Source organism: Aedes albopictus, chromosome 2 (genome assembly GCF_035046485.1).
Source record: "Aedes albopictus strain Foshan chromosome 2, AalbF5, whole genome shotgun sequence".
Taxonomy (NCBI): domain Eukaryota; kingdom Metazoa; phylum Arthropoda; class Insecta; order Diptera; family Culicidae; genus Aedes; species Aedes albopictus.
The window spans coordinates 388,443,081-388,450,877 of record NC_085137.1 but is presented as its reverse complement, the minus strand read 5'-3'; the positions used below and the strand labels follow the sequence as shown (position 1 = coordinate 388,450,877).

At 39.5% G+C, this 7,797-nt stretch overlaps 2 long non-coding RNA genes across 2 annotated transcripts; one reads left to right on the top strand and one right to left on the bottom strand.

The window, feature by feature from the left end:
- The first annotated feature begins 4,174 nt into the window (after positions 1-4,174).
- On the top strand, positions 4,175-5,605 carry LOC134287284 (uncharacterized). The gene is made up of 3 exons (XR_009997188.1): positions 4,175-4,254; positions 4,760-4,908; positions 4,969-5,605. It is a non-coding gene; the product is annotated as an uncharacterized LOC134287284 (long non-coding RNA).
- A 471-nt stretch (positions 5,606-6,076) lies between these two features.
- Positions 6,077-6,755, bottom strand: LOC134287283 (uncharacterized). The gene is made up of 3 exons (XR_009997187.1): positions 6,677-6,755; positions 6,195-6,343; positions 6,077-6,135 (listed from the first exon to the last, which is right to left on the bottom strand). It is a non-coding gene; the product is annotated as an uncharacterized LOC134287283 (long non-coding RNA).
- Positions 6,756-7,797: the final 1,042 nt, after the last annotated feature.

Sequence of the window (7,797 nt, the reverse complement as noted above, 5' to 3'; positions counted from 1 at the left end):
GGCCACCCACTACACTGAACGAAAACATCCTCCTCAGAACGTATGATCCGTCATTCCTACTCATCCAAAATAGGATACGCCCGTTTTCAAATGACTAATACAACTGAAGGATGAATCACAGCTTTTTCGGATGATTATTAGTTGATTATAGACTTTTGACTAACACGCATACAGTATTGTGAGATATAAGATGTACTGAATAAAGCTGTGATAAAGAGAATGATCACAGCAGGCGATTAGTGCATTTGAATGCGATGCGAACTGTCAAGCAGACAATGTTAGCATCCCTGCTTGCGTAGCAACAACTCCAGGCGTCACCCAACCGCGTTCACTCTTGTCACTTGCGAACCAACATCAGGCTTGGTAAGTTGTGTGTGCTACACGTGAGGGGTGATTCCTTCCCAGAGAAATCCGAAACTCCACATTGGCGAATTCCTGCCAGTTTTTCGTTGAATCGCGAAAAAAATCGAACCAATTTATTATTTTGCTGGGAGGAATCACTCTTCAATTTGCATGCGAAAGTGAGAAAATTACGACAACAAAAAAACAACAGTGAAAAATGTGGTGTGATATTCATCGTGGGCTCCGGATGGTGCATGCTTCCGGATGATTTTTTGTGCTTGGACAATTATTGAGGAAGAAATAAAACACGAGCAAAATAAACCAGCAGCAGTAACTGGTAAGGAAAAGCTATAGTGATTCTGTTATTTTGTGCTTACAGCGTGTTGTTTGCCGTGGGGGAAAACCTCCGGCAATGTCCGCTGCCGAAAAGCAAGGTTTGAGAGATCCTGTTGTTTTGCATCGTGCAAATGTCGGATCGAATGCTTACAGCGTGTTGTTTGCCGTGGGGGAACACCTCCGGCAATGTCCGCTGCCGAAAAGCAAGGTTAGAAAGATCCTGTTGTTTTGCATCGTGCAAATGTCGGATCGGATGCTTACAGCGTGTTGTTTGCCGTGGGGGAAAACCTCCGGCAATGTCCGCTGCCGATAAGCAAGGTTAGAAAGATCCTGTTGTTTTGCATCGTGCAAATGTCGGATCGGATGCTTACAGCGTGTTGTTTGCCGTGGGGGATAACCTCCGGCAATGTCCGCTGCCGAAAAGCAAGGTTAGAAAGATCCTGTTGTTTTGCATCGTGCAAATGTCGGATCGAATGCTTACAGCGTGTTGTTTGCCGTGGGGGAACACCTCCGGCAATGTCCGCTGCCGAAAAGCAAGGTTAGAAAGATCCTGTTGTTTTGCATCGTGCAAATGTCGGATCGGATGCTTACAGCGTGTTGTTTGCCGTGGGGGATAACCTCCGGCAATGTCCGCTGCCGAAAAGCAAGGTTAGAAAGATCCTGTTGTTTTGCATCGTGCAAATGTCGGATCGAATGCTTACAGCGTGTTGTTTGCCGTGGGGGAACACCTCCGGCAATGTCCGCTGCCGAAAAGCAAGGTTAGAAAGATCCTGTTGTTTTGCATCGTGCAAATGTCGGATCGGATGCTTACAGCGTGTTGTTTGCCGTGGGGGAAAACCTCCGGCAATGTCCGCTGACGAAAAGCTAGGTTAGCAAGATCGCGTTGTTTTCTTTCGTGCAAATGTCGGATCTGAAGCTTACAGCATGTTGTTTGTCGTGCAGGAAGAATCCCAATAATGTCTGCTGACGAAAAGCTAGGTTAGCAAGATCGCGTTGTTTTCTTTCGTGCAAATGTCGAATCTGAAGCTTACATCATGTTGTTTATCGTGGCCGATAAATCTTAGCAATGTACAAAAAAAATATATATATATTAGAAAAATCCCGTAGTTTTGATTCGTGCAAATGTGGGATCGAATGGTTACAATATATCGTTTATCAAAAGGTGTGGTCAATGTCGGCTAGCCGAAAGAAGGATTATGTTGATGCAATTTGTTTTCTGTGGCTAGTGTTTCAATGAATGACAATGCTTTATTCTCTTTATCTATAGATAGATGTATAGATTATATATGATGTATTTTATCAGATATCTCGAATTTAAACGACAGAGAAATGGGATGAATTCGGGTATAAGATTGAATAAAGACTCAAAGAGCAAGATTTTTTTTTCAGAATCACCAAAGCGGTAATATTTTTAAATATTACAAGTATAGAGGCTTGCATTACAAACAAAACTTCAACAAAATCACATATGATTTTTAAGCATTGCCCTCAAAACTATTTTTTGAGCAAGGACGGCTGTATCGAGCGACCCCGAACAAGAAAAAAAAAGAGAGATAATGATGACGTCACTGTGCAAGCTACCATTGCTCGTCGGAAAACATCATTCCTACAATTAAGTATTTTAGTACTTAATCTTCGATCGATCTTTTTGGAAAACAAAGTAGCAACAGCATAGTCAGAATGGTACCTCACAATGAAAACTGTATTCGGCAGCCATGGAAGCAGCTGCAACGTATGTGACGATGTATTTAATATAACAGTTAATTATGTTGAATGGTTGTAAGTAAATACTCCAAATTGAGATACGGAAATTCAATTTTATGTTAAAAATGTGTAAAACTTCTTTAGAGTAGAAGAAGGATGTGAGATATAAGATGTACTGAATAAAGCTGTGATAAAGAGAATGATCACAGCAGGCGATTAGCGCATTTGAATGCGATGCGAACTGTCAAGCAGACAATGTTAGCATCCCTGCTTGCGTAGCAACAACTCCAGGCGTCACCCAACCGCGTTCACTCTTGTCACTTGCGAACCAACATCAGGCTTGGTAAGTTGTGTGTGCTGCACGTGAGGGGTGATTCCTTCCCAGAGAAATCCGAAACTCCACAAGTATGCACCTTCAATCGAAAGTTGGATGAGAAAAACAACCGAAAGAGGATCATCCGCGAACTGGATGATGCTTGTCACCCGCGTGCCCCACAACGCAAATCATTCAGTTGACGTATGCGCTTCCCACTGCATAGCAACGGATGCATGGTACACCTCGCATGGACGGGTGGCGCTGGTTCATTCCTAATTGTATTGTCCGGCAGCCATGTTATTAATTGGAGATGTTAGTTTGTTTTATTTCAAATTTTCGTCCTGTTCTAAAAAAGCCGCTGTGGACAAGGTAAGTTATAGAATGAAATCAAAAGTGGCATTTCTTGTACGCAAATTTAAACCTTATTTGAACTTTAGGAATCATTTGACGTTAAAACAAAAACGGCGGTGAACCAGATGCATCATGTTTGGGATCATCGCTGCTTCATTCGCAACCCGGAAAGTATCCGCGGCGGAACCGCAAACGGAACTTGATACCCTCGCTGCTAGCATAAACTCTGATAGTATGCCTAGTATGCCAGATTCAACTTATTAAATTCTTTTGCGTTTACAAGGCAGAAAGTGCTTCTATTTACATTATACCGGGCATTATACCAAGATACAAATAAATTATTGTGTAATGGAACAGTAAAGTGAGCTTTTCTTTTATTTGTATTTATGAGAACATATCGGTCAAATTTTTTTAAATTTAAAACACATAAAATCAGATATATTACATTCAAAATCGAATCTTCTTTTCATTTATTTTACGACAAAAAAAAAATACGAATCAGATAAGATGTTCAGTTGAATTTCGTTTTTAACGCCTCACAGAAATCGGATGATATGCATACGATTGTTTATCATCCGGCGTTGGATCGGAGCGTATGATCATCATCCAATTTTCGACAGCTTTTCGTTAAAGGGCGCGACCGTATCAGTTTTCAGCCGTTTACAGGAGGAAGTGTTGGTTCAGTGTAGAAGAATGCTACATATGGTCCACTGCACGAATTTATGCTGGCCTGCTTACTCCCACACGAAATTTGACGTTTGAGCGGTGTCGGCACCGCTCAAACGTCAAATTTTCTATGGGAGTGAGCAGGCCAGCGTAAATTCGTGCAGTGGACCATTGCGTTCAACCACGTGTTGCTAATTCTGGAGCAACATTTGAAAAGGGCATACAAGCATTGGTAAACAATGACTTCACACGTCGCTCCTGAGCCCCCATCAGCTTATTCACAAAAACTAAGACCGTTATCAGATAGAGCAAACATCGATCTTTCGGATAACGGTGCTCATTTGCGTGGGCGGGCTGCTGTTATGCCCTACGGAGCGTTTTCGAAAAAAGACACAAGACCTCTTGGGCCCTTTTCAAATGTTGCTCCAGAATTGCTATGCAGAGCTTTACATTACAAGACAACACGGAGAGAAATCAAACTAGTTTGAAGCAACCAAAATTTTGGTTGACGTTCAAAGTCTGAATTTGGTTGTTCAGAGGTAAACAATTATTTGTTTTTATGTTGAGGTTTCGATAGGAACAAATCATTTTTCTAAGTACTTTTTGCCTACATGATTTGGTCCTTCCAAAGTAATACTGACATAGATACAAACCATGATAACAATTTAAATCAATCGCTGGCTTGTTTGTTTTTACCAAATATTAGGTTGATGAAAATAGTTCATGACTGACAAATACAAATTAGATCTTAGATTGGATGAACCTTATAAGGGGCTGTCCATTTATTACGTAAGGGGATTTTCACGATTTTTCGACACACCACCCCCCCCCCCCCCCCTTGTAAGATTTTTTGTATGAGAGTCCAAATATATTTGTAAGGCGCGTAAGATTTCTCTAACCCCCCCTTCCCCCAAAAACCCTTACGTAATTAATGGACAGCCCCTAAGAGCAATAAAAATAACCTAAAAAATTAGTTGGACGAAATCCAATCTAAAAACAGGTTCGAAGCAAACTATAATATTAGGTTGTTCACACCCCCGTTAGCTGCGTCGCCTCAGCCGCACTCTTTGTCATTCCATTGTTGTCATATCGTGTCTACGGAATTTCGATTAACGAGCTGGTCGAGTGTGTGCGGCCATTTCAGGATTGCTGTATCTCCGGAAAACGGCCTCAAAATCATCATCAGCGTACGGGTAAGTTTCATTATTAGTTCGCCTGTTTTTTTTTTTTAATTTGCAATGTACTTTCTCCAGATTGGTGCGCGTTGCGGCAAGAAAGATGCATGCAACGCATGATGACCGAATAATCACGGTTCCGGCCGGCTTTTCGTACGCCGGCACAATTTGGGAAATCCGACGGATTTCATCGGCTGAAAACTATGATCCTCCCTGACGGAAATTTCAAAAATAAAAATGTATTAAATGCGAGGTGAAATGTGAACCAAATAGGTTAAATGGTTGAATAATACGTAATGTTTTCCTGAAAATAAAAGAAATGTTGACCCAAATTCATTGATTAATATTTACATTATTTTCAATAAAAGAACGGATTAGATGGAAAGAAGGGGGAGGGGGAGGAAGTGTAAACAAACAAAGTAATATCAACAATCTTTTTGTTCAATTTGAGGTGCAGTATTTGCTTGTTTCAAATTGATTCTTGTTAGGTCGAAACTAAATAACTTGGCTGAAATAACAAATGTTTTAGTTTGTTTCGGGAGCTGTCAAAATGTAACTACCAATATAATGGTAAACTTTAACCAAATTTAGTTGAATTAAGATATTGAACCCTTAAACAGTTACATAAAAATATAGTTTGTTTTTACCAACGCTGCCCGTTGAAGGAAGCAAAATTTTGTTTGTGCAAATATCAACCTGAAAATTTGGTTGAATCTTGCTAAGTTTTGATTGCATTTACCAAATATTTTTCTCCGTGAAGCGTTAAAAGCACGTTTACGTTTAACATACGCGTTTCTTCTGAGAATATCCACACGGAGAAAAATATTTGGTAAATGCAATCAAAACTTAGCAAGATTCAACCAAATTTTCAGGTTGATATTTGCACAAACAAAATTTTGCTTCCTTCAACGGGCAGCGTTGGTAAAAACAAACTATATTTTTATGTAACTGTTTAAGGGTTCAATATCTTAATTCAACTAAATTTGGTTAAAGTTTACCATTATATTGGTAGTTACATTTTGACAGCTCCCGAAACAAACTAAAACATTTGTTATTTCAGCCAAGTTATTTAGTTTCGACCTAACAAGAATCAATTTGAAACAAGCAAATACTGCACCTCAAATTGAACAAAAAGATTGTTGATATTACTTTGTTTGTTTACACTTCCTCCCCCCCCCCCCCGGAACCGTGATTATTCGGTCATCATGCGTTGCATGCATCTTTCTTGTCGCAACGCGCACCAATCTGGAGAGAGTACATTGCAAATTAAAAAAAAAAACAGGTGAACTAATAATGAAACTTACCCGTACGCTGATGATGATTTTGAGGCCGTTTTCCGGAGATACAGCAATCCTGAAATGGCCGCACACACTCGACCAGCTCGTTAATCGAAATTCCGTAGACACGATATGACAACAATGGAATGACAAAGAGTGCGGCTGAGGCGACGCAGCTAACGGGGGTGTGAACAACCTAATATTATAGTTTGCTTCGAACCTGTTTTTAGATTGGATTTCGTCCAACTAATTTTTTAGGTTATTTTTATTGCTCTTAGGTATAAGGTTCATCCAATCTAAGATCTAATTTGTATTTGTCAGTCATGAACTATTTTCATCAACCTAATATTTGGTAAAAACAAACAAGCCAGCGATTGATTTAAATTGTTATCATGGTTTGTATCTATGTCAGTATTACTTTGGAAGGACCAAATCATGTAGGCAAAAAGTACTTAGAAAAATGATTTGTTCCTATCGAAACCTCAACATAAAAACAAATAATTGTTTACCTCTGAACAACCAAATTCAGACTTTGAACGTCAACCAAAATTTTGGTTGCTTCAAACTAGTTTGATTTCTCTCCGTGATACACTTTTTTGGCACTTACTAAAGACACTGTATGCTAAAGACACGAAATCTGATGATTGTTGCTGTTGATGATGATTGTCGCGTCATGACGATGATGCTGTCGAGCAATGCTTTTAAGGCGCGTTTGACAGGTCTCCTGCTCGATTGGAATGACATTGACAGCAAATTTGGAATTCCAATTGGAACATTTCGTGTCTTTGCATATAGTGTCTTTAGCACTTACATGAAGCACCAACAATCAACATGTTTCATTTCAAATGATAGAAGCCATAAACCAGTTTTGTGTTTTACTACTGAAAAATTCAAATTTAAAAAAAAAGTTTGATTTTAAGAAAATTCAGTTTTGACAAGGGGTAAAACGCGCCACTAGCCACAGCTAACGCCAGGATGCCAAATTGTGTACATATACTTGCAGGCCTGGTTTATTGTCAACTGTTGTTGTGAATGGTATACAGACATTACATAAGTATGGATCACCTGTAATTATGGGTCAACTCCATTTAAACGGCATAGTGAGCTGTTTTATCGATAATTACTACAAAATGACGCACGGCTGTGTGTATAAATAATAAACTTATTAATAGTAAAAATGTGATATTACCTGGTTCCAACTTGTGTTGTTCTACACACTTAGAAATTCTGAAATTTGCACGAAACGGAACCACCAAAGAACGTAAACGTTTTCAAGACTGAATTATAATTTGGACTCACGCGCATCATGTAAGTGCTGGTTGGTTGCGTTAGATGTCAACAAATTCGTTTCACTAGAAACGTAGAAGCAGTATCACGTTCATCAGTCACCTTCTGGCTCGGTGAAATAGCCGAGAGGTAAGAGATGTGGCTCACGATCAGGAGATCCGGTGTTCGAATCCATGCATGGCATTATTTTACTTTTCTGTTTTATATGTCAAATCGGTTTTAGCGATTGCTAGACGCTAAGAAAAAATAAGTTTTAGATGTAAATTTACATGTTTCAACCTCTAAATTTGTGTTTTTGAAGATGCTCGTATATGTCAGGTTCAGGACACTTAGAATTACATGA